The sequence below is a fragment of the Amblyomma mixtum genome, chromosome 8 (assembly GCF_055824585.1).
Source record: "Amblyomma mixtum isolate Tamu chromosome 8, ASM5582458v1, whole genome shotgun sequence".
Lineage (NCBI taxonomy): Eukaryota > Metazoa > Arthropoda > Arachnida > Ixodida > Ixodidae > Amblyomma > Amblyomma mixtum.
Genome location: NC_143019.1, coordinates 105,709,741 through 105,735,924, shown reverse-complemented (window position 1 = coordinate 105,735,924; position 26,184 = coordinate 105,709,741). Strand labels below are relative to the sequence as shown.

General features: G+C 49.0%; 2 protein-coding genes across 4 annotated transcripts in view; one reads left to right on the top strand and one right to left on the bottom strand.

The window, feature by feature from the left end:
• Nucleotides 1–26,184, top strand: part of LOC149333787 (cyclin-dependent kinase-like 4) — a 127,211-nt gene that overhangs the window by 63,716 nt on the left and 37,311 nt on the right. Inside the window, exon 1 of one of the 3 annotated variants that reach the window (XM_089556115.1) lies at nt 17,055–17,717. The exons of the other annotated variants lie outside the window; for them this stretch is intronic. The gene's annotated coding sequence lies outside the window, so the exon portion shown is untranslated. Of the gene's footprint in view, nt 1–17,054; nt 17,718–26,184 lie in introns of those variants that run through there. 3 annotated transcript variants of the gene reach the window in all.
• Nucleotides 1–26,184, bottom strand: part of LOC149333788 (uncharacterized) — an 85,001-nt gene that overhangs the window by 47,167 nt on the left and 11,650 nt on the right. The gene's annotated exons all lie outside the window — the stretch shown is intronic.

Below are 26,184 nucleotides of genomic sequence, written 5' to 3'. Positions count from 1 at the left end.
TGTGTTATCATCTGCGTAGATGTCATGCCTGATTCCTTCAATTTCTTCGAGCGCCCTTGCTAAACCAATCATTGCAATATTAAAAAGCATAGGTGATTGCACAGAACCTTGCGGTGTTCCTTTTTCGGGGGTGTTGAAGGTGTCAGTCCTGATGCCTCCTATTCCAATGGTAGCGGTTCGGTTAGTCAGAAAGGCTTTCACATAGTTGAATATTCTCTGCCCAGAACCCAGTTTGCTGAGCCCCTCCAGCACAGCCCTGTGACTGACGTTGTCGAAAGCCGCTTTAAGATCGAGAGCGAGCAAAATGTTTTCTCCATATTTTGGGACGGTAGTAAGCACCTCCTCCTTGATCTGCAGGAGAACGACTTGTGTCGATAGGTATTTTCGAAATCCAAACATTTTGTGCGGCATGAGTTCGTTGTCCTCAAGGTGGGTCTGCAACCTGTGATGCACAACTCTATCGTACACTTTTCCCAAGCATGATGTTAAGGAAATGGGTGTAAGATTTTCCAGGTTTGGAGTCTTTCCGGACTTCGGAATCATTACTATTTCCGCATGTCGCCAGTCGTCCGGGAGGGCCCCCTGTTCCCAGTGTTTATTGACAAATTCCGTGAATCTTTTGATTGAATTGTCATCCAGATTCCTTATCATGGCATTGGTGATGCCATCCCTCCGGAGCCGCCGCCGCCGCCGCGCGCTCTCCATCGCCTTGCCGACAGTCTCCCCCTCTCTCTCTACCCCCCTGATGCAGAGTATCGGTTGCGCATCGACATCTCCGTGGTTTCTGGTGTATATAAATTTGGCAGCAGCTTAGCTCTACTATGCCAGGATATATTTAGCGTGAGGTGAGGGCGAGGTGTCCACATATCGGTGCACACCTGAACCAGAGGGAAGGCGCATAACTGCCCTCTTGGATCGGTGGACACCCCGAGCATGCTTTAAGCTAAGTGGCGGTAGTGACAGATGTGCGCTGCATGCGCTGGCGCTGACAACGTTGCGCCAGAAACGTGGCGCTGAAGTCGCAGGCCGTCGGCGTTTGTTGTGTACATTGGCGTTGACATTAACCACATTTTACACTCCGATCATTGAAAGGAAAGGAAGTGCGCATAATGGCTCCATCGGTCAGTGGATGCCCCAATCATGCTTATAGGTACTTGGGGGGATGAGAGAAAGATGTGAGCTGCAGGCATTGACAAGGTTGTGCCAGAAACGCGGCGCTGAAGCCATTGGCCACCGGCGTTCATTGTGTTAATGGCATTGGTGCTGTCGTTTTACACTCCGATCATTTTAAGGAAAGGAAGACGAGCGCGCACGCGGGCCGAGGTATGTCTGCTGTGCGTAGTGACGTCACTTGCTCCTCGGGCATGCGCAGCATGGCCGTGTAAGAGCACGCGAAACGGCGGGACTGTGGGCAATGTAGCTCACGCAACAAAGGAAGGCACAGCAACGCGCCACACCGCAAGCCCCACCCTTCGTTTCAGCACTGCCAGGAAGTATCAATAAAAAACCCAACGCGGAAACTACTCTCTCTCTTCGTTGAGAATAAAAGGGAAGTTTATTCAACAGTGCAAACAAACAAAACATTGGAAACACACTCATGACTGAGGGCAAAACAAATGTATACAAAGTGGGTGGCCACCCAGAAACACCATGACCTTATTTTAACACACCGTACATATCACAAATTACAGCGTATAGTGCATAGAACGAACACTGGGCAAAGAAGAATCAGCCTCTCGTAGCCAACGACGCACGGGGGGGGGGGGGGGGCAAGGATCTTTCTCAGGGTGATTGGCCCTTTCAAAATTATACACCACCATCCTCGAACAAACCAGCATAGTCGGTAAAGAGAGGGGGGGGGGGGGGGGGTCGGCCCGGCTAATACCGCAGCGCCGGCATAACCAGCCGACCTTCGTGCACGACAAAGAAGCGTGTGTGCCACCGTCGCAGAAACCGCGCCTCCCCATCCGCTGCAAGCCTTTCAGACAGGTATTGCCAGATGAGGAGACGCAGGCTCTGCAACGCGGGGTACATAGCCGTCGCCGGTTGACGCCGGGCTTCGGCCAGACAGCGGCGACGCCACAAAACACATAGCGGACATAAACACTAGTTTGCCAAAATAATCCCGTGGTTGCCGGATGCCTGGCCCGGCACGAACTGAAAACATACGATACACCTGCCGCCACATTATCCGGGCAACACGGCACTCAAAGAAAGTGTGTCGCGCTGTCTCTCGCGCTCCACATTGCGCGCACTGGGCGTTGGGCACAAGGCTCCATGATAAGAGGCGTTCGCGCGTGGGGAGCTCTCTCCATCGTTGAGAAAATCCTGCAAAGGAATTAATGCCGACCAGACCGAACTTCTGTAGACTACGTGGTTCATGGCATCACAGGGAAAGCTCCAAGGTGCACTGGCCCTTGAATGAAGAGAGGCTTTTTTTTTTCAAAGCTTCTCGAGCATTCCAGCACAGGTTCTTAAAATATTGCTACATCTCAGGATCTGCGTCAATCTTTAAGTTAATATTGAACAGGAGAGTTTATCCAAAAAAGTAGCATAGATTTGCAATGATAGCGGGCAGGATTTGATGCCTAAATCAAATTCGAGAAAGAGCAGCGGCGCTCAGCAGTGGTAAACGAAAATTGGTTTTTGAGGAAAGGAAATGACGCAGTATCTGTCTCACATATTTCGGCAGACATCTGAACACGCGCCGTAAGGGAAGGGATAAAGGAGAGAGTGAAAGAAGGCGGAAAGAGGTGCCGTAGTGGAGGGCTCCAGAAGGAAGGGAAGGGAAAACTTTATTTACACTAATGGTTTTTCCTGCGGTTTGGGGGCATCTTCAGAGACGTCTTGGTTCTACCCCCAGGAGCCTTCTCTGTCGAAGTCGTCCGCCTCTAATCAGTGGTCGGTTGCCCTCAGTCCAGGGCTCCGCTGGCCACTGCCGCCCGTTGAGCTCGCTGCACCAGACCTTGTTGGTCTTCACAGCGGTCGCTGGACAGCAGAGTCTCCCACTGCTCCGCACTCGGGTTTTGTATTTTGGGGACCACGTGTATGTTTTGGCAGGCCCATGTGATGTGGTATAGAGTAGGTTTTTCGTCGCACCAGGGACATTTGTCCGTGTATATCGTAGGGTGCATTTTGTTTAGTATATGTATAGGTTTGGGAAAGATCCTGTTTGTAATTGTCTCCAAGTGACAGCTTCCTCTCTGCTGAGAGATTTGTGCGGTGGGGGATATCGCATTCTTCTGCCTCTATAGTTTTGTAGTATGGCCGAATATTCCCTGGGTGCTGGCGCGAGTTCGGCGGTCTCGTCGGATGCTCGGAAAGTAATGTATCCTCGAGCTATCCTGTCGGCCTCTTCGTTCCCTGCCACCCCCGTGTGCCCCGGTACCCACACAATTTTGTGTGGGATCTTGTCGTTTTGTTCCTGGTTTTTAATTCTGTTGCTCGCTGCGAGGAGTATACGGAGCGCGTGACGACCTATCCTGCCATTCATGTAATTTCGGCAGGTTGTTTAAGAGTCCGTGAGTATTGTTAGTGACCGGAGTAATTTATATCTCCTGGGGATCTTTAACGTGCACCGACATCGCACAGCACACGGGCATCTTTCAAGGCGAAAGGTTTTCTTGGCTCATGAGTGGCGTGGACGGAGTTGGAAACGGAAGTTGTGCGGAAAAGTGTCCGCACGAACTTTAAATAATATGTCGTACGGCCATTAAAATAATACGAAGAAGTTGATTAAGCAACAGTTGATGGCAGTGATGGTAGTCATAGTGATGGTAGTGATATTGATAAGGATAGCTGCCGATAGCGATGTTTAGTGCTAGAGATATATGATGATGGATGGATGGAAACAACTTTATTACACAAAAAAATAAAAAATCTTCCAGGGTGGTCCCCTACTGGTCCAGGAGTCCACGGGCTTGCGCTTCACGTAAAGCCCGATCCACTAGCCATTTCTGGTCGGCGGGCTGAGCGGTCCGTAAAGCAGCCTCCCAGGAAGAATGAGTGGGATTGGGGATGGGGAGTACTGCCTTTGGGGAAGGACATTCCCAAAGGTAGTGGAAAAGTGTAGATCTGGGCACGCCACAGGTGGTACAATCAGGAGGAAAGGTGGGGTGAAAGCATGAGAGACGGTGGGGGGAAATAAAACAGCCTGTCTGTAATTGCCGCCATGTGGCGCTGGATGAGGGCGACAAGGTACTGTGGGGTGGTGGCAGTGTCATGCGGCTGAGTTTGTAGAATGTTGTAATTTGATGATATGTATACAGGACCGATGTAGCCTCGTTCGCAGGGTTGGGTGTCTGATCATCCGGGGTCCGGGAGGAGAGTACTCGGGCCAGCGCATGAACGCGCTCATTACCGGGGATCGAGGCATGCCCAGGGACCCACGACAGAGTAACCGTTCGGTCGAGAGAGGTGACTGTGGCAAGAATACGATGTGTTGCCGGCGTCGCCACGCCCTTTAGGTAGTGGCGGTACGCGGCCTGGGAATCTGTGCAAATTTCGGTTACGTTTTTGTCAATGGTGGAGTGGGCCAAAGCAAGAGCGATGGCGGCTCCTTCCGCTTCTGCAGGCGAATTAGTCCGGATAGTGGCGGCGGCCCCCACTGTGCCGTCTTCATAGGCTGCGACTGCCGTGAAATATCCTGGTTTCGAATTTTGTGCCCCGTCGACATAAAGGATATCGGAGCGGTTGCTGTATGTTTTGGTGTAATAGCTCGCTCGTGCCTGCCGCCTACCGTGATGGAGACTGGCATTCATATTGCGCGGTAGGGGCTTCTGATATATGTGATCCTGAGTACGCAGAGAGATCATGTAAGGTGTAGGACTTGTTGGGGTGGGAATGGGTGGATTGAGACGTAGCTGTCGCAGTAGGCGTTGTCCTGTTTCTGTGCGACTCAGGTGGACTAATTGGTTGGTGCGTTGAGCCTCTATTAATTCGGTGACTGTATTGTGGGTACCAGTGGCCAGGAGACGTTTCGTGCTAACCGTACGTGGAAGCCGTAGGGCGGAGGTGACAGCCGTGCGTATTAGGATGTCTGCCTGTTGTGTTTGTCGCTGAGTGAGTATGTGGTATGGGAGGTGGTATATAATGCGGCTAATGATTAGTGCATTTGTCATATTGAGGGTCTCCCGTTCAGACAGCCCATGATTGCGTGCTGCCACCCGCCTGATAAGTGCAGCGACCTGTTTGGTCTGTTTTTGCAAGAGCTGAAGGGTGGTGGTTGCATCGAGTGTGTTGCTAATGAGAAGGCCGAGAATCTTCACCTGAGGCACAATGGGCACTGGATTGCCGTACATGTGTAGTTCGATCTGGGGGTCACTGGGGAGGGGCTTCAGTTGCAGGAGTTCCGATTTATTTGGAGAGCAACGGAGGCCTGTGTTAGCTAAATGAGTGGTGGTGATGTCTATGGCAGATTGCAGGATATCCTGGGCTGTTCCAAGGGATCCTCCCGTTGTCCAGAGGGTTATATCATCTGCGTATATGGCTGTGTGCAGCCCTGGGATAGCAGCAAGGGCCTTTGCGAATGGCGCTAGGGCAATGTTAAAAAGTAAAGGTGACAGAACCGCCCCTTGTGGGGTACCCCGGTTAGGCAGGGGGAAAGGCTGGGAGGCAATATCCCCAACGTGGAGTTCTGCCGTGCGTCCCTGAAGGAAGGCCCGAATATATTGCCATATGCGGGTGCCGCATCCCGTGGTGGCTAATGTCGTGAGGATATGGACATGGCTTATTGTGTCGAAAGCCTTATGAATATCCAGGGCCAGTATGGCTCGCGTACTGGCTGTACGGCGCCTGGTGCAAAAGAGGGACTCTTTAAGGGCAAGAAGTACGTCTTGCGCCGAGATGTTTGGGCGGAAGCCGAATTTAACGTTGGATAGAAAGCCTGTTGTTTCTAGAAACGGTTGCAGGCGATTGAGAATGACATGCTCGAAGAGCTTGCCGACACAGCTCGTTAAGGAGATTGGGCGCAAATTTTGAAGAGTGAGGGGTTTGCCCGGTTTGGGTATAAATCGCATGCTGGCATGGGTCCAGGCTGATGGGATGATAGTGGTGGTAGCGATAGTGATAAGAATAGATACTGAGAGTGCTAATTATTGTTAGTGCTAGAGCTAGGGATAGGGCTAGAAATAGCGAAAGTGATGATGATAATGGCGACCATTATAGTGATACTAGGTGCCGCCACGGTGGCTCAGTGGGTATGGCGCTCGGCTGCGGCTGCTGCGTTGTTGGCTGCAACAGCACGTGTCGGAATGCTCTGAGTACCAAGGTTTGTTGCTTTGCGACACGTCATTGGGAGCACGAATGGCGAAAACTTTCCATTGATTCAAATCGTCCGTTGTCACAAGCAAGATCTTGTGACAATACGATGAATGGAAACAACTTTATTACACACAGAAAAAAAATCATCCAGGGGATGTCCCCTACCGGTCCAGGAGTCCACGGGATTGTGCTTCACGTAAAGCCCGATCCACCAGCCATTTCTCGCCGGCGGGATGAGCGGTCCGTAAAGCAGCCTCCCAGGAAGAATGAGTGGGATTGGGGATGGGGGGGTACTGCCTTTGGGAAAGGACATTCCCAAAGGCAGCGGAAAAGTGTGGATCTGGGCACGCCACAGGTGTTACAATCAGGAGGAAAGGTGGGGTGATAGCATGAGAGAGGGTGGGGGGAAATAATGCAGCCTGTCTGTAATTGCCGCCATGTGGCGCTGGATAAGGGCGACAAGGTACTGTGGGGTGGTGGCAGTGTCATGGGGCTGAATTTGTAAAATGTGGTGATTTGTTGACAATAATTCTGCGTGTTTATTTTGATCACACATACGTTTGTTGTTGTCCATAAAGATCGGTAAAAGCTTGCTTTCTTGTTATATATGTGGCGATAGCTGTTACACGGAGGGCAACCGTAGGCCTTCGCGTTACTGAAGTCTGTAGAATTTGGCAAGTTCCCAGAAGCACACCCACCACAGGCTTCTAGGAACGCTGTGGCACGCGCGCGCACACACACACACACACACACACACACACACACACACACACACACACACACACACACACACACACACACACACACACACACACACACACACACACACACACACACACACACACACACACACGCGCGCGCGCGCGCGCACTCACACACGCGGACGCACACACGCGCACGCGCGCACACGCACACACGCACACACGCGCACACGCACACACGCACACACGCACACACGCGCACACGCGCACACGCACGCACTCGCACACGCACTCACACACGCACACACACACACACACACACGCACACACGCGCGCGCACTCACACACGCGGACGCACGCATACGCACCACGCGCACGCACACACGCGCACATGCGCACACGCACACACGCACACACGCGCACACGCACACACGCACACACGCGCACACACGCGCACACGCACGCACTCGCACACGCACTCACACACGCACACACTCACACGCACTCACACACGCACACTCACACGCACACACACACACACACGCACACGCACACACACGCGCACCCACACACACACACGCGCGTGCGCACGCATACATGCGCACTACACGCACTACGGCTTCTTCGCCGAAGGGGCGGACGTTGAGCTGCAATTCGGACGAGGTTCGTGCTAAGAAGAAGGGTCAGGGTTTGGGCTAGTGGGTAATCAACATGAGGATCCATAGCGCAGAAAATTGAAGGATGACAACACAAGCGCTAAGCGCTGTGTTGTGTCCCTTCAATTTTGTGCGCTACGGATCCTCGTGCTAAGAAGGCCGTGCAGCAGAGATAGAGCTCAGGAAGCGCAAGCGCTAAGCAGCCACAGCCTCCGCATCAGATCTGCCACCAGCGGCGGCTCCCGCTGAACCTTTACCTGAGCCGTAGTTTAGTTCAGCGGACAATTTTTTGTTAGCGCGTCGCTGAAACTGAAAGCTTCAACTTTCTCATAGATGTGGAACTGCAACTTCGCTGGCAAAGACAGAGAGCAAAATACATGGGCTAGCTATATCAACCAGTTTAAACGTAAAGAGATGGGCGTGTGCCTATGGAGTCTAGAAGAATACAAATCGTCAAGCGGTGTGCAACAAAATAGCTGCGCAAGTAGCTAATTTCCTCACCGTAAGTAAAGTACCGCAAAACACAGAGGACAGAAGCGCTCGTCTTCAACAGCCTCCAATCTTAAGCCGCATCCAATAAGCCCAGCGTTGTGTTCGCAGTAGGTAAGGAGGCTTCGTGAGTGTAGAACGGCTGAGCACGTTCGAGGTTTCGGTTCACTAATACCCCACAGGTAGTTTGACGAGTAGCGAAGAGACAATTCTGATGTGCGAAGCAGGCAACAACTGTGATTATTTTGAATTCTGAGACATTGTTTGGGAGTACATTTTTCACGAAGAATGAGGCTCATCTGTCTCTAAAATCGTTAGTTCGACCTCTATGGGAGTAAAAAGAAGTAAGCTATCCTATAGCGCACACCCCTTTTATAAAAGGGAGGACAGCTTACTCCCTTTTACTCCTCTCTCTATGCCTGAAAACGGGGCGGTAAGTTTCTGGTGAAACAGTGCGACGCATTCAGCTTGCACTGTATTGTAAATGTGTTGGCGTTTACGCGTTTTTTTTTGTGCCAAAGCATTAGTAGTCCCATTATGAGAGAAGCCCGCTCTATGTTTTTGTAGCGTGCTGAAAAATTGTACAGAAAACCCCCTGCGAAGCCATCAAAAACAGGGTGACGTCATCAAGCGGCCCTATAGCGCACACAGCAAGCCGAGAACCGCCACTTCAAATCAACTTTATTCAGCATTTTTTGTCCTGAAGAACAGAAATGCTAGGGTAGGAGCATAAAGCTACAAACTCAGTAGCTTGACGGGGCTCCCACCCTTGATTGACAAGGCCAACAAACTGTCACGTTATTACAAATATATATATATATATATATATATATATATATATATATATATATATATATATATATATATATATATATATATATATATACATGCAGAACTAGCAAGCAATCCTGTCCATACTCGTCTGTATATACCCGCCACTGGCCGACTTCCATGCATATAGCACCAGTTTTCGCGACATTCGTACAAAAATTATGACGCAACCATTTACCGTACAGCGTACCGGGTGGGGTCATAACATTTTTCATTGCATATAGCTTACATGCGCTAGTCGAGATGAAATTAGCTAGCTTGCGAAAAGTATTCGAATCGACGGTATATGCAACTTCAATTGTACGCCTTCACAGGCTTTCGTATAAAATGGTTTAGGGTTTATGGGGTTTAACGTCCCATAACGACTCAGGCTATGGGAGACGCCGTAGTGAAGAGTTCCGGAAATTCCGACCACCTGGGGTTCTTAGAACACGCACTGACGTCGCACAGCACACGGGTCTCTAGATCGCATAAATATTGTGACGCAACCGTTCGTCGTATGCCGGGTGGTGTGATACGCACGCTTGTGTATGTGTGTGTGGGGGGGGGGAGGAGGAGGGGGGTGGCGTCATACTTGAAAAAAAAGAAGAAAATAGACTGACTGCCTGAAATAACTCATTTCGGTGATTGCAATCACTAACATATCCATATTTCTCATTCCCCCACGTAAGCAGTCCTACTTTCTTGGCTCCTATTCAAACGCACCACTTTGGCCTCTGTTCATCCCTATCCTGTATACGGTGTCCCACGCTAGATAGACACGCTATGAAATATAAACGACTGACATGTACACGCGTGGGTCCAGCGACAGACGTTTGCCGGACGTGCAAACAATTCCCTGCCAGCGCTATGCCGTATCGAGCGGCCGGCGTCCATAAACGTCGACCTTGGCGCTAGTGACACAAACGGGTGCTCGATCAATATGCAAATAGAAGCGCTTCTGGGAGCCCTCGCAGTTTTGTTCCCAGCACGCTATGGGTGAGGGTACCCTGTGCGCAAGTGAGGATGAGGTGCGTTGCCATGTGCTTAGTCCAACGTACACTATGCCGTGGTAACTAGTCTGTTTCCAAAGAACAGTACCACGAACGATTGATTTTAATCTGCAGGATTGTATTAACACTAAGACCTCAACGAATAAACAAACACTGAAGTAGGGGAGACCATTGAAAGCTACCTACCTTAGGGTATTTCAGATTTACTTAATCGAAAAGATCCATAGTTAACGCCTCATTCTGGGCGAATAAATCACAGTGGAGTCTATTGCTTATCCTGAGAGCAGAAGTGTCAGTGAAATTCGCCGACAGGTAATTGTGTAGGGTAAGTCTTGAGGCGCACGGTGGGCCCCTTGTGGCTGCACGAGCCATGACTTACAGAGTTCTCCACTGTAGCTTCAATTAGAAAATGCCAGTGCCTACAGGCGTGAAAACGCTTCTAAATTCTTAGTAGTTATGCGACCGCCCCTTCGTAACCACTCGATGGATGTCCGGCGTATGTAACTGTGGAATAGATCTCAGCGTAATTCCTTCCATTTATAAGTCTGATCAGTGCAGGGCAACTCACAGTGAAGGCTTTTTTTAATGTGAGGTGGTGTTGAAAATTCGGTTGTGCAGATAGAGAAGAAAAGAAACTGTGAGTAGTGCTCGAAAGCAGTTTTGGTACTTGACAACACCAGTAATTCGGAACATGCACTTGCACTCTTAGTTCTCCTGGCTGTCGCCACGTGGCTCATGGCTTTGCACATTAAAAAAAGCTAGACCATTTCATCCATGACGTAAGAAAGAGTGGTTTTCCTTCAATCGCTATCGGCCGCTAGGCTTAGCCGCACTGGCTGGTATCCTGGTAACTGTCATCGGCCAAATAGATATAAATGGTGGATTGTCTCCACGTCGAATCTGATTACTAAGCTAATTGTTGACTTATAATCACTCACCGCAGGCAGCGTGCATGTGTAACTGCGTGGATTGAGTCGATAAACTGGAGGGAGATATCATGGTACGGTCCTGGCGACCATATTTCCTCGAAATGGAGTAGCATAGGTAAATTATGAAGCAACAGGCTATCAGGGACGCCGTAGTGGAGGGCTCCGGATAATTTCGACCACGTGGGGTTCTTTAGCGTGCACCGACATCGAAGAGTACACGGACATCTAGCATTTTGCTTCCGTAGAAATGCGGCAGCCGCGGCCGGGATCGAACTCACGTCTTCGGGTCAGCAGCCGAGTGCCATAACCACTGAGCCACCGCGGCGGCTCAGTGCAAAGAACAGCTCCACAGCTGCACTGTACATAATAAAAGGCCGCCGGCTTCCTTTTCCGCCCGAGTCTTTCCAAATCATATTCCGTGCAGGTTGGAGCAGACGACGCCTAGAAGTGCGATTACGGGATGTGATTTTTGCTGCTGACACGGGAGGGAAAATACAACCTTAATGATAATCACACCCAAGTGAAACGGTAAACAATTTATGCATGGTAATTGGTGGTTAAAAACTCTAAAAAATTTCCTTACTTCACATTAACTGGCGCTACATAAAGGGCCGCTCTTTTCCAGTGACTGCAGGCATGCCCTGTACTGGGTAGATGGTAGAGAGAGGGTGTGGTAGATGGTCCTTGGCGATCACAAAATGAACAAGGGAGGGGAAAACCTCAGGTTGGAAACTTAATGTCGCTTTCCGCCCACATCACACGACCACCAATGACACATTTTCGAGAATGACGACTTATAGGCTCATCGTTATCGCCTTAGCTCAGCTGAATAGCGACCTTGCTTTATTCTTGGCATAGATTCATCGGCTAAGCTACGTTTGAAGGCGGCTCCATGAGCGCCCTTCTGTTAACCCCTTCACAGGCTTCAGCGTGAAATCGTAAAGATGACATTCGTTCACGCCCATTGTGACCTCTCAATAACAGCCGAGCAAATGTACTATTCTACTTACACTAATTACAAATATGTAATTACAAACACAAAACGCCTTCTCGTGTGCACATGGGGTGAAATTGTGTCTGTCGTAGTCGCTAGTTTACACAATTGCATCGAATAGAGAATGAAACCGTGAGCTTGTGCCATCGTCGTCTTCGGCTGCCGGACCACGATGGCACGCTACAAGCTCTTCTATTCCCTCTTTTCAACTACCTTAATCCAAAATTATGGTCTATGTACCATCAGGGGCAAAAGTAACAGACCCCCCCTCCCCCTCCTCCAAGTTCTGACCCGCGCCACGTGGCAAAGCACTTGTTGTGTCGAAACTAAAGCCCCTTAGTCGAAACGGGCCCACTGCGACAGACTCCACACCAGAAGTGGGTTGTCAGGTGGCGCCTAAAACAGCAAATATATGAACGCCTGTTATCTCCGTCACGTGTGCTTTGGCACACTGTTTACATCCAATGAAGCCAAAGGTTGTAAATATTTGATTGCTGTTCAGAGCTAGTGATGAACGTTGATATACCCAACTACTCCCCCCTGTCTCGGTCGATCGAACGGTCCCTGGACCAGTTCTTGGTAAAACAACTTTATGGCAGCGATTTCAATCGATTGCCGTCAAATATATTGATCCTGTGAGAGGCTAAAGCAACGGGTTCTTAACTAGTGCAAAGCTTGGGACAGTACTCACAGACACAGCACAATGACTAGATGGAGCGCAGACACAGCGCGTTTCAGGTCGACGTTCGTCCGTTCGATAAATGTCTGCGCAGTTAATGGAGAAAAGCGAGACCGAGGCAAGCGATAACAGCGGAATGGAGCGAGTGGTATAGTGTAAAACGTAACATGAAACAGTGCGAGTCAATAGAATTGTGCGGGCAAAAGCTCGTCTTTGCCATTATTGTTGGCTCCTTTCGCGTTTCTTTCAATAGCTTGCTATCTGCGCCACATCTGTTGGGGTGGCGCACTTTTCCATGCGCAGATTTCCTGGATGGATGGATGGATGGATGGATGGATGGATAGGAGCGCCCCCTTTGAAACGGGGTGGTGGCAATTGCCACCATGCTCAGCTTTTCTTTATTTATTATTTTTTTTGGTTTACTGTGTTGGCAATTCTCATTAAGATTCGCCATCAACTTTGCCTACGGTTTCCTACTATTCTAACCTTATGCCACATCTCTGCTTTTCAGCCACCAATCCTCCAATCGCTTTTTGCTGACTTCCACTGCAGATTTATTTACATGACCATTGTTATCTTTAAACCCTAGGGCCTCAGAAAGAGTGACTGTGCCTGCATCGACATCCGGATGGATACCATCGCATTTGATTATGAGGTGTTCAATTGTTTCCACAGATCTACCACACACTGCACATGTGTCATCTTCTTCGTTAAATTTCTTTTTGTAGCTGCGCTTTCTAAGACACCCTGATCTAGCTTCAAAAAGTAGGGCACTGCCTCTTGAGTTATCATAGAAAAATTCTTTCCTGATCTGCCTTTTCCAGAATCGATATAGTTCTACACTATGTTTCTTTTCCATTGAATTCATCCAATTTTTAACTTCCGCGTTTTTAACCTGTCGTTTAATGCTCTTTCTTTCTCCGTCCTCATGACCGGCATACTTACTGGTTAGTTTTCTAGTTCTTTTCCGCCACTTTGAGTCGACGCTCTTTCTGTATAAATATTTAAATACCTTAGCTGCCCATCTGTTATCGTCCAATTTCCTCAGGCGTTCTTCATATAGTATTTTACTCTTAGCTTCCCGTGCCTCGAACGACATCCTGGACATCACCACCTGGCGCCATCTCTCGGCCGCCATTAAAAAACACCGCGTAGCTCAATGGGAATATTTTTATTTCCAACTGAACAAGAACTAAAGAGTGTGCCGAGCAGGTGCTCGAAGATTTGGTACCTTTCCTACGCTCTGCAGAATCTGGCTTAAAAAATGCTACTTGCGTTCATACCGATTAGTTGTGAAGGCCGTAGCAAATTATTGTGGTACACCATTATTAAAAATTCCGGCTTTGAAAGGATGGATGGATGGAAGAAAGAAAGAAAGCAAGAAAGAAAGGAAGAAGAAAGAAAGAAAGAAAGAAGGAAAGAAAGGAAGAAAGAAAGAAAGGAAGAAAGGAAGAAAGAAAGAAAGAAGGAAAGAAAGAAAGAAAGAAAGAAAGAAAGAAAGAAAGGAAAAGATTGGAGTGACCCCACTTTGCTGTTTTTTTTTCTTTACTTTTATTTAACTGAGCTATAAATCGGTCTTAATATCCCGATTTTTCTTTAAATACGTTTTAAGTCCTACACTTGTAATCTCATGTAACCTCTCTGGTAAACTCCACACCAGATTTATTTACCTGACCATTGCTATCTCTAAATCCTAGGGCCTCAGGAAGGGTGATTGTACCTGCATCGACATCCGGATGGATACCACAACATTTGAGTACGGGGTGTTCAATTGTTTCTTCAGATTTACCACACATACCACATGTGTCATCTTATTCGTTATATTTCTTCTTGTAGCTGCGCGTCCTAAGACACCCTGATCTAGCTTCATAGAGTAAGGCACTGCTTTTTGAGTATCACAGAATGATTTAATTTTCGGTGTTCAGCGTCACGCAGTCTGTGGTGGCAGCCGGGTGAACTACAAGTGTTTGTCCAGATTATCTGCGTTTGGTGCCATGAATGAAGACTGAACGCTGCTTCGAGATTAGTCTCTGCTCTGAGGAAGCGAAGAGCTTGCTCAAGAAAGAAACATTTAAGAAAAAAAAAGAATATTAAGCTAGAAACATCGTGGTCACGTGAGTAAGATTTGATGGTGACCCGCGAATCGCATGCATCTGCGATATAGGTTTAAGGCTGCTTTCCTACCACTAAGTATTTAAGTATTTATTTTTTTTCAATGAGGTCTTAAATAGTTGACACTAGAATAGTTGCGTTCAAAAACAGAGGAATACTATCTCGTCTTCATTAGTCAAAGAAATTGAAAAACTACTAAACGAGGCTACGGCTTAGTTAAAGCCATGTCCGACATTCATGGCCCAAAATTTTGAATTTTGTCACATGGTGGTGACGTCACTCCGACGAGCTGGAAGACAGCGAATAAGGATTGCAAACGAAGCTCTGTTTGGGCTGACTTGCGTCCAACGTGAACTGAATCACTCGGCAGCGGCGTAGCAACAAGCGTGCTCAGCGGTCGTCGACCAGAATGCCTGCCACTCTGGGCTGCGCTCAGTTTACAGCCGACAACGAACAGTCGAGATACGGCGAGCAAAGTAACCACAACAGACTGAAACAGCGTAGAATCGGCTCCGCCTGGGCTCGACCAGTAGAGATAAGTCTCGCCGCGTCTTGCGTCACGAACAGAAAGATAACCCCGCGTGCTGGCAGCTTCGAAAAATAGACAAACTTTAAAAGTTTTGCGTCAATATTGCAGTATTGTAAAGTATTGTTACGGAAATATTGAAGGTAATCGTCCATTCCTGAGATATGTAGCAACGTGTCTTTTTTTTTAAAGTGTTCCCATTATTCGCATCGAACAGTTAAGACCACCGTAGACAACCAAAGGGGAACGCTTTAAAAAAAATTCAACCCTGCCGACGGGAGACTGGCGGATATGCGACTTTTGCAGTGAAATCTTGCAGTATAGAAAAAAAATTGCGTTCATAAACTGGTTCTCGTTCAAAAATGCTTTTGTCCAGAATTGTGGGTATATGATTCTAGGAAAGCCATCGCGTCAACTTTTCTCGCCACGACGGCGTCCTTCCATTTTTTCTGCCTTCCCCTCTTGTTCCTCTTCATCTCTTCTTTCTCTTCTTCTCTCTTGGCGGCGTGGATCAGTGCGAGGAATTACAACGGGCTTCAGTTACACGAAGCGTCAAGGCTCCCAGTATTAGCTCTCGCCGCAGAAACCAAGCAGTTGCTATTACCCGACTTGGAAATGATATATATAACTAAAAAGTGAAACTTTAGCAAACGATAACTGCGGCAATCTCGGTGCATTTGTTCCAGTTATAATCGAAATTAAAGTCCTAACACGTTTTGAATATTCTGTTCTTAAAAACGAGGACAAGGAACGTCTGGGGGTCAGTACCTATGTGCATTCTAGATTAAAATGTTGCGCTTGGATTGCCAATGCACTTAAAGTTTAGACCATGGAACGCATTCTTGCAAGTGGTCCGCATGGCCTGCTCTTGCGTGCTGTCTTTGCCGACCGGAGCGGAAAGATCTGCGGGAGAAAGGAAGAGCAGCGAGGGTGGTCGAAGTTTATGGACACTTTTAGAGCACTTTGCTGCTGAAATGTGGACGACTGCACAGGACAGCTCTGCGCCCGTGTATTTTGTCCAGTGCTTTACGAGTTCATTCGTTCTGTACCCAAGAAACCACGGAACCTGAGAAACATCCTATGGTTGGTCGAAGAATGGATGGTCTGTTATGCAACTTAGTCATTATTTAAAAGTTCGCATTAAAAAAATCGTTCAAACCTGGCATTTTTCTCGTGTTTTGGTTAGGCCGTGTCAGTTTTTGCGAAGTGGTCAGTATATTGGTTCCAGTCATTTGTTGTCGACGGCACTGAAACTTAAGACTTGCACGAGATGCTGCCTAGAGCATGCTAAGCCTTTTACAAGTTTAGATGAAACTGCAAGGAGACCTTGTGGTGCAAAAGTTTCAAATAGTATTGTACCAGTAGAAAACTGTGTAACATTTGCACGATAATTTCTAACGAGATTTTTGTTATGATCGGTGAATTTGGAACTATATATCACAGCTCTGCTTTGTTCAGATTTAGTTGCCTCTTACGCATGCAGCTGTGATTTTATGTGTACGTTCGATGACACTTTTAAGCTCGCAGCTATAACATAAATTAGAGACCTAATGAGAATAATAAATGAGTTGATGACTGCATGTCCGCATTTTCATTCTTGTGTCTACCACAATATCACGCGCATAGCAGGCAACGTTAAATTGAGTTGCTCTCTTCCGAAGCCGTGACGTAGCTGTCTTTGTTTCACCGTCGTCACAATCGATCGCTGTATCAACCTGAAAAACCAAAACCTCTCCGACAGGAAAACCAATCTACAGTACTGGAGACCAGATGGCGCCACCGAAACATCACATGCAAAATGAGTCGCGTGGTGGCGGCACCGTAGAAAGAGCAACATAAGAACAGCGAGGTTCCATGACAACCGTTACCAGGATAAACAAAGAAGTCACCGGGGATCCTTTGCGTCTTTCGGCTTTTCTCTTTTTATTTTGCGTATGTCTGGCGCGTTTAGTGGCATGTTTCTTCGCCAGTTATTTTTTGTAACTTCTTAGGCTCGTGCGTGGATTCCATACGCGTCGTATCGACGCGTATTGGCGTTGGCGCGGCGCCTCGACGACCGCGTCTCAACGTGCACACACTCTCGTGTCGGGCACGCAAAGTGAGCGAATCGCCGAGCTTGTTCCAGCTACTTTTCTACACTGTTTACTTACGACCACTACAGCGTTTGTCCGTAAAGGTGTTCTGTGTTCGCGGCCAAGAGTCGTCAACGTTGGTTTCGTCGCTGGCATCGTTCTTTAGGCATGTCACGCCCTCGGTTCCTGCATCGTCTACATGTCCCACTGCACCGATGTTGAAACGCTCCGACAGCTGTATTACCCAGTCCGGCCGCAGTGGCTCAAGAAAGATGTATGAAGAACGGAGGCCTTCTACGAAAAACGGCCAAAGTGAACCTATCGAGCAGCTGCAAAGATAAGGAAGCAGAAATTAATGGGCAACACGGAGAGAAGACAAGATAAAGCGCTGTAAGGGAGCCATCTTGGCGTCCGCTTTCCTCCTAGTATCTTGGCCCGAAAGTAATCCGCCGGCTTCAAGTGAACAGTGACAGAGGTGAGTGATACTGTGGCTTTCTCGGAAAGGAAGACTTAAGGTGAGCACACGTGGTCTTTGTTGTTGAGTAAGACCTATCAGGGAAATAAATGCAAGCAGTTGCAGTGGCATGCTGAAGTACTGCGGTCCCCCTTCATGCCGTGAGCGGCCCGAACAATAGAAATGCCGGCGTCTATTGTGCTGAAGCCCCCTTCCAACAACGCTGCCTCCCCCCCCCCCCCCCCCCTATCTTTCTCTTCGTCGTGATTCGAAGAGACGACGCCCCGAGAATGTTACGCCTTGGCACTACTCACGCGATGTGCTCCCCGTACTACTCATTACAACGTTGGGAGCGGTAAGCAGGTTCCCGGTGCCCAGGGGTGCCCTTAAAAACTCAATTGGACGCGTAGCTGAGAGGACGGCGAGCGAGGTATGGAAGCAGTTGCGGCCGTGTTTCCGAATGCAGCGCTGGATGGCCGTCGCAATGTTTGCTTGGCTCAGGTAAAGTTGAGCGTAGCGAAACGCTCTAATGAATTTCACGCGCTGAGTTCCGGCCTTTCGGACATTTTTCTGGGATAATTCCTTTCTTCGCCGCAAGACATTTGCATCGTTGTAGAACTGCCTTTTGGGCTCTGCTAGGCAGGTGCATTGGTGCTACGTGTTGTAGCTGCATCCCTGTCATGTAAGTGAAACCATTTTATGCTCTTGGTTTCTGTGTTTTTTTGTATCGGCCAGGGAATGGTAGTCTTAGGAGTTGATTAGTGTTTCATACTTTTCATGCATGCATCTGAAACGCTGCTAAGTTTTTCCAAGCACTACCTGTTATAACTATTTTACTGGACGTTTTTTTCTATCCGGCGAACAGCATAACCTCCTGCGCAAGTAGGATAAAAAAGTACTGAAGAAGTATTCAAGATGCCATACTTTTGAGCTAAATTATTCGTCGCTGAGTGATAGTGGCCGCGGCTGATGAGATATGACAAGACGACGTGATCACTAGCAATTTTCTCTCTGCCACATTGTAAGGAATGTTTCTCGGTCGGCAATATTACAGCGCACTTGTGCGGCCCCAAGTTCCAAGTCTACCTTGTTCTCTGCGATCGCAATGACTGCGCATATTTTTTCTCGCCTAGTTATTGAACTCTAACGGCACTGCGGTCGGTGTCCGTCAGGCGATGTTGGTTGCTAGTGTCTTTAGTAGCCTAAATTCTCTGTCGAAATGGGCGTGTATAAATTAATAAATGAAAGCTGCTTCAACTAGGCAGTTATAAAAGGCTTATCGGAGATGTTACCCACAGCAGCCCCACTATTCCACCCGTCTCGCCGGCTAACGGTTCTAGCTGCACTGTCTGCGTAATTCTGAGTGCGGAAGTTTTTGACGTAAAATGTCGATAAGTGAACTAAACATATCTTGTCTCGGACCTACGGACGGGCTTATTACTCTTCAAGTATTTGATTGCACTTAAACTTGCGCATTCTGCGAAGCGTAACCATCATTTTAGCAAGCTTAGGGCAGGCAACAAAACAATACAAAAGCGACCGAGGAGTGCACTGTGCTTTACTAGTGATAAGAGTGTAGGTTCAGTTAGTAGACAGAGTAAGCTTTACTCACAAATGGAAACTTGAGAGGGAAGGGGTGCGCAAAGAAGCATGCAGCGCAGTGCTTGACGACTAAGCATACCACCGCGTCGGAACACACTCAACGGCAGCTTTAATATATGGACGTGTGATGAAGGAAATGACGAGTCTTTGAGAGCTTAAGTTTTTTTTTGCTGGTGACGAAGTCTAATCATCTGATTTGATTGTGAATGGTTAGGTTGGAGTTTTAAAGCAACGGAAGTGACATTTATGATGGTAGTTTATGAAAATTAGCTGGAAACTTATTCTAGCAAAACGCAAAGCAGGCTGGGCCTGACTGCATAATGGACAACTCATCTGTACCAAACAAGGATCTTTCCTTTCAAGTTGTTTCGCTCAAACAAACAGGAGAAAATTGCAGGGTTGCGACAAGCGCATTTTCACAAAAGTTTGAACCCAGAAAGCAGTTACAGTTCTCAAACGCAGGTCAGGAGTCAAGTTTGCGGCGGCGATGCACTTGAATGACTATGACACCGAAATAGCACCTGCAGCATTGAGTACATTTTCTTCTGAAAATAGTTGATGTGTCCAGCGACAATGCGAGAATAAAAGTTTACGTGCCCTCCAATGCCGCTTTTCTTTGAAAAACTATTACTAGAGTTGCTGGCGTAAAGTTCCGAGGTTTTTCACCTTTGGTTGGGGCGGCAAATAAATGGCGAAAACTGTGCCTAAGATCATGTTCAAGTCGGGCTATCACTCCGTGTGCCATTGTGCACACTCGCACATACACTCGACTACTACATTATAACAAGGGTCTAACAAAGGTGGTGGCGGTGACGCGATTTGACATGAAGGGAAATTTGTTCGCCAGGATCGGACCTGCGTTGAACGGGCGAACACCTAGCCTTGGTCATCTCTAGCTATTATTCGTCATCAACTACCTGGCTCGTGCATTGGCTGGAATGGGGCAAAACCTTTGTGTGAACGTAGTGGCGCCCTTGTGGTTTGAGCATCTCTCTTCTATGCGGGATGTACGATCTCCATTGCCGTCGGGTACTCAGCGGCTATCCGATGGGTATACGATTTCGCCTGACCTCGCACTTGGCTTCTGTGAGGTAAGATGCTTTAAAAATGGTTCCTTGATCTCATATTGTGTAGAGTGAAACACATTGCTCCATGGCACTCTTTAACAAAGTTATCCCTGAATCTTTAAAATTTGTCATCATCATCGCACCCTCCTAACTGGAAGACTTTGCAGCGAAACCAGTAGAGGCGCTGAACACCTGCTCTCTAGATGCACTTCAGAATGCGCAAACGTTGAATTCATACCATAGTGGCTCTGGGAAAACAGACCTGACAAGCCACTTCAGTGTAGCATGCTCCTCAGATCATCGCTGCATGCAGACATGCGCTATAAAAAGTACTGTCGACAACTTGTTTGAAGATGCTGCCTATAACACCGCTTGCAAGGGTCATAATGAGAATGCATATTATGTCGTTTTGGCAGTGTGTCTGTTTCCGTTTCTTTTATTATGTTTGTGCCTTCTTTGTTTGTGCAGATTACGCGGTGTAGTTTAGGTCCTCGCCGAAGATGACACATTTACGGCATCTTTCATTTCCTTTCAGCAGGTTATGAGCGCGCCAACAACGTCATTACCACGAAACTTTGCGTGAAATTCTAGAGTCGCAAAACAAGTTTTTATTGCATCAAAATATTTTCATTTTCTTTTTTCAGCAACCCCACACAACGAGAGTGGTAGTTCAATTGTATATAGCAGCCGCCCTATCTTGTTCCGTTTAAGTTCCTGGCAGGAGTGTGACAGCTTTTGATTAGAGATGGAACTAAAATGCCTTTTGCACGCTTCTTGAATTTGACTCAAGTTTTGGCCCTGGTTTCTAATTAATGGTGGCTATGGCAACCGAGATATACCCTTAAATTTTCTTCGTCTTGTCTTCTTTTATTTAGCGATGTGGTGCGCCCTGTCGCAATCACATACACAATATGATCGGTTGTGTTAGCAATATGTGTAAGAGTCATCGGAGCGTTAACACCTTCAAGCCTTCATTAATGCCTAAAGGCATTTACATTTAAAAAAAAAAATTAGTGTTGTGGAAGAGTCCGCCCAAATGTCATTAAGTTTAGAGTTTGGGACACAGCAAGTTGTCGTCGTATGCCTATTATTGATATCTGTCTGTGTCATTTATAGGAGAGGGTTGTAATTCAGCGCAGCGGAGCTCATTAATCAAGCTCAGCCGCCTTGCCTCACCACCGCGTGGGCTGTATATTCCACGTGTGTCAAGGAGTCGGCGAAAGTATGAAAAGTGCAAATGCATATTGTCACGTTGTAGTGACGGCAGTCCAGTGGTCAGGAAGACACAAGAAAGACTTGCAAACGAAGCTCTTTATTTGGGCTGACTTGCGCCCGCAAAAGAACTGGATCACTCGGTGGCGGCGTAAGCAACAAGCGTGCTCGTCAATCGTCGAACTACGAATGTCCGCCGCTCGCGGCATCGCTCAATTTAAAGCAGGCAAGGAAACTTCCAGATAACAGGTCAAGATCATCTACGGTAATCTGGAAAAACCTAGATGCAAGCCTTTCATGGCTGCGGACAATCGAGATTAGTCTGGTCGCTTCTCGCGCCACGAACAAAAGTGATAACGACCCTTTCCTGCTGCCTTGAGCGTGAACGAACACACACTGCAATGATACGTGGCATTACCCCCCTTCCAAAGAAGCATCGTCTCGATGCTTTGAAATGAGAATAAACACGGACAATGAAAACTTCCAGTCCTTTAGCGTTCATAATATGGCTTCAGGCGTACGACATGTACGACTTCCGGGCATGTGCGGCGTCGCTGAGATGCTGTCGTGCCGTCGGGGATGACTTCGTAGTCGAGGTCACCGATGCGACGGAGAACCTTGTACGGGCCAAAGTAGCGTCGCAGCAACTTTTCACTCAATCCACGGCGGCGAACTGGCGTCCATATCCAAACACGATCACCTGGCTTGTAATGCGTGTCTCGTCGGCGCAGATTGTAGCGTCGGGCGTCGGTGTGCTGGTGGTCTTGAATGCGAAGCCGCGCAAGTCTTCGGGCTTCCTCGGCGCGATGAAGGTAGGCGGCGACGTCGAGGTTGTCTTCGCCAGAAACGTGCGGGAGCATTGCGTCGAGTGTTGTCGTGGGCTTCCTGCCGTATACCAGCTGGAATGGGGTAAACCTGGTTGTCTCCTGGACGGCAGTATTGTACGCGAAGATCACGTAGGGCATAATGGTGTCCCACGTCTTGTGTTCGGCGTCGATGTACATGGAGAGCATGTCTGCGATGGTCTTGTTCAGACGCTCTGTGAGTCCGTTGGTTTGTGGATGATAGGCAGTTGTCCTCCGATAGCTTGTCTGGCTGTAGTTTAAAATGGCTTGCGTCAGCTCCGCTGTAAATGCCGTCCCTCTGTCTGTGATGAGCACTTCGGGGGCGCCGTGTTGCAGGAGAATTTGCTCGACAAAAAATTTTGCGACTTCTGTTGCGGTACCATTAGGCAACGCTTTTGCTTCTGCGTATCGGGTCATGTAGTCGGTGGCCACGATGATCCACTTGTTACCTGATGATGAAGTCGGAAAGGGGCCGAGGAGGTCCATTCCTATTTGCTGAAAGGGCTTAGTTGCAGGTGGTATGGGGTTCAGGAGTCCGGCTGGTCTAGTCGGAGGCGTTTTGCGTCGCTGACACTCACGGCACGTTTTCACGTAATGGGAAACGTCGGTAGCTAGCCGCGGCCAATAGTACTTCTCCTGGATGCGGTGCAACGTGCGAGCAATCCCGAGATGCCCTGCAGTCGGCTCATCATGACATGCCTGCATAATTTCTTGCCTAAGATTCTTGGGCACGACAAGAAGATGTACTGTCCTGTTGGGCGCGAAGTTCTTCTTCAGGAGGACATTATTGTGAAGGACGAAGGACGACAGTTGGCGCTTGAACTCCCGGGGAGGCGATGCGGTCTTGCCATTCAAATAATCAACTAGGCTTTGCAACTCAGGATCCGAGCGCTGCTGCTGCGGGAAACTGCTGGCGCTTACCGGTCCTAGGAAAGCATCGTCGTCTTCTTCTTCCGGTGCTGCGTCTACGGGGGCTCGCGATAGGCAGTCTGCATCGGAATGTTTGCGGCCAGATTTGTAGACTACAGTTATGTCGAATTCTTGAAGACGCAGGCTCCAACGAGCAAGGCGGCCGGAGGGATCTTTCAAATTGGCCAGCCAGCAGAGAGCATGGTGATCGCTCACAACGGTGAATGGTCGTCCGTATAGGTAGGGGCGAAATTTCGACGTGGCCCAAATAATGGCGAGACATTCTTTCTCTGTCGTCGAATAGTTGGCTTCGGCTCTCGACAGTGAACGGCTAGCGTACGCGATAACTTTCTCCTATCTGCCATTTTTCTGAACGAGGACCGCTCCTAAGCCCACACTGCTTGCATCGGTATGAACTTCGGTTTCGGCGTTTTCATCAAAGTTCCCGAGCACAGGAGGGGACTGTAAGCGGCGCTTCAGCTCGTTGAAAGCTTCCTCTTGCGGCCTTTCCCATTTAAAAGGCACGTCAGCCTTGGTAAGTTGGGTCAAAGGTTCAGCGATGCGCGAAAAGTTCTTGACGAATCGCCGGTAATAAGCGCACAATCCAAGGAATCTGCGTATAGCTTTCTTGTCATTAGGTTGTGGAAACTCTGCGATCGCAGCCGTCTTCTGGGGGTCTGGGCGAACTCCATCCTTGCTTACGACGTGACCAAGGAACAGCAGCTCCTCGTAGGCGAAGTGGCACTTCTCTGGTTTCAGTGTCAGGCCTGAAGACTTGATCGTTTACAGCACTATCCGAAGCCTTCTGAGGTGGTGTTCAAAGTTTGAGGAGAAGACAACAACGTCATCTAAGTAGACGAGGCAAATCTGCCACTTCAAGCCTGCGAGCACCGTATCCATTACTCGCTGGAACGTCGCTGGTGCAGAGCAGAAGCCGAATGGCATCACCTTGAACTCGAAGAGTCCGTCTGGCGTGATGAACGCAGTCTTCTCGCGATCTCTTTCGTCGACTTCAATTTGCCAGCAGCCGCTCTTCAGGTCCATCGATGAGAAGTACTTAGCGTTGCACAGCCGGTGCAGTGTATCGTCGATGCGTGGGAGGGGGTAGACATCCTTCTTCGTAATGTTGTTCAGGCGGCGGTAATCGACGCAAAAGCGAAGGGTGCCGTCTTTCTTTTTCACTAGGACGACCGGTGCTGCCCAGGGGCTCCTCGATGGCTGTATGACGTCGTCACGAAGCATTTCCTCAACTTGCTTGCGGATAGCTTGGCGTTCTAGCGGCGATACGCGGTAGGGGCTCTGTCGCAGTGGTCGCGCGTGTTCGTCTGTGACAATGCGGTGCTTGGCAAGCCGGGTTCGTCGCACATTCGATGCTGATGAGAAGCAATCGTTGTACCTTTGAAGAAGACTGCGTATTTGGCCTTGTCTGCTCCGGGGTAATGCCGGGTTGATGTCGAACGCGGGTTGATGGCCTTGGTCAGATGGTTCTGCGGGTTGGTCGGGTAGGGCAAATACGTCTCTGATGTCTGCCAGCTCGTCGAGGAAAGCGATCGTCGTACCTTTGTTTAGATGCCGGTATTCTTCCGTGAAGTTGGTTAGCAACACCTGGGCTTGGCCATTTCAGATTTTGGCGACTCCCCTCGCGACGCCCAATCCTCGATCCAGGAGTAACTGGGTGTTCCCCTCGATAACGCCTTCGGCATTTTCGATGTCGCCAGTACCTATGCCGACGAGAACACTTGATCGGGGCGGCACGCTCAATGCTTCATCGAGGACGTTTAAGGCAACGTGATGAGTCGCGCCCGTCGCAACAGGTATGGCTTTTTCCGTGGAAAGCTTGATCGACTTTGATCGAAGGTCGATGATCGCCCGATGTTCGTTCAGGAAATCCATTCCCAAAATCACGTCTCTCGAGCATTGGTGTAGGATCAGGAAGGTTGTCGCATAGGTTCTCCCATTTACAGTAACTCTCGCGGTGCAGCGTCCTGACGGCGTAATCAGGTTGCCACCTGCGGTGCGGATCAGCGGGCCATCCCAGGTTGTTGTTACCTTCCTGAGTCGGACAGCGAGTGGGCCACTCACGACGGAGTAGTCAGCTCCGGTGTCCACCAAGGCAGTAACCGCGTGATCGTCGATCATATCTTCAAGGTCACTTGTTCGCGTTTTCGCATTGCACGTTGTCTTCGGTGTACGATCTCGGCTTCGTCGAGTAGTGAGGCTGCGGTGGGCGTACTGCGACTTTACTTCACTGGGCAACGGTAAAAGCTTCAAGTCTGGCCGCGTCGTCGTCGTGGTCGTCGGTGTCGTCGTCGTCGGAGCTGTCGTCGTCGGAGCTGTCGTCGTCGGTGTTGTCGTCGTAGTTGAGGCATGGTCTTGAGTACTCGTCGATGGAGGATCTTTATCATTGTGCTTAGAAGCAACCTCACCTGCAGAGGCTGCTTTATTTAGTTTAACCTTCGGGGGCTGGGGGAGCGTCCACGCATGGCGTAACCTCGGCTAAGAGATACAAAGCGCGGGGACGATGGCGACGGGGAACGTGATAGGCGGCTCGGCGATGAGTATTCTTCCCGACGCAAAAACTCCTCGATTTCGGCTGGTCGCTGGCCGGGTGGGGGTCGTGGAGCGTCGTAAGAGAACCCTCGGATGCCCAGTCTTCTGTATGGGCAGTGCCGGAGGACGTGACCGGCTTCGCCACAGTGGAAGCATAGTGGGCGGCGCTGGTCGGGAGTTCTCCACTCGTCGCATTTCCTCGGCTGCGCGCGTCGTTCGTAGGACGGGCGGGTTGGGGCGAGTGGGCGGCGGTCCAACGCAGCTGGCTGAGGGCGATAGGGGCTTGGGTCCCGTCGTCGAGGG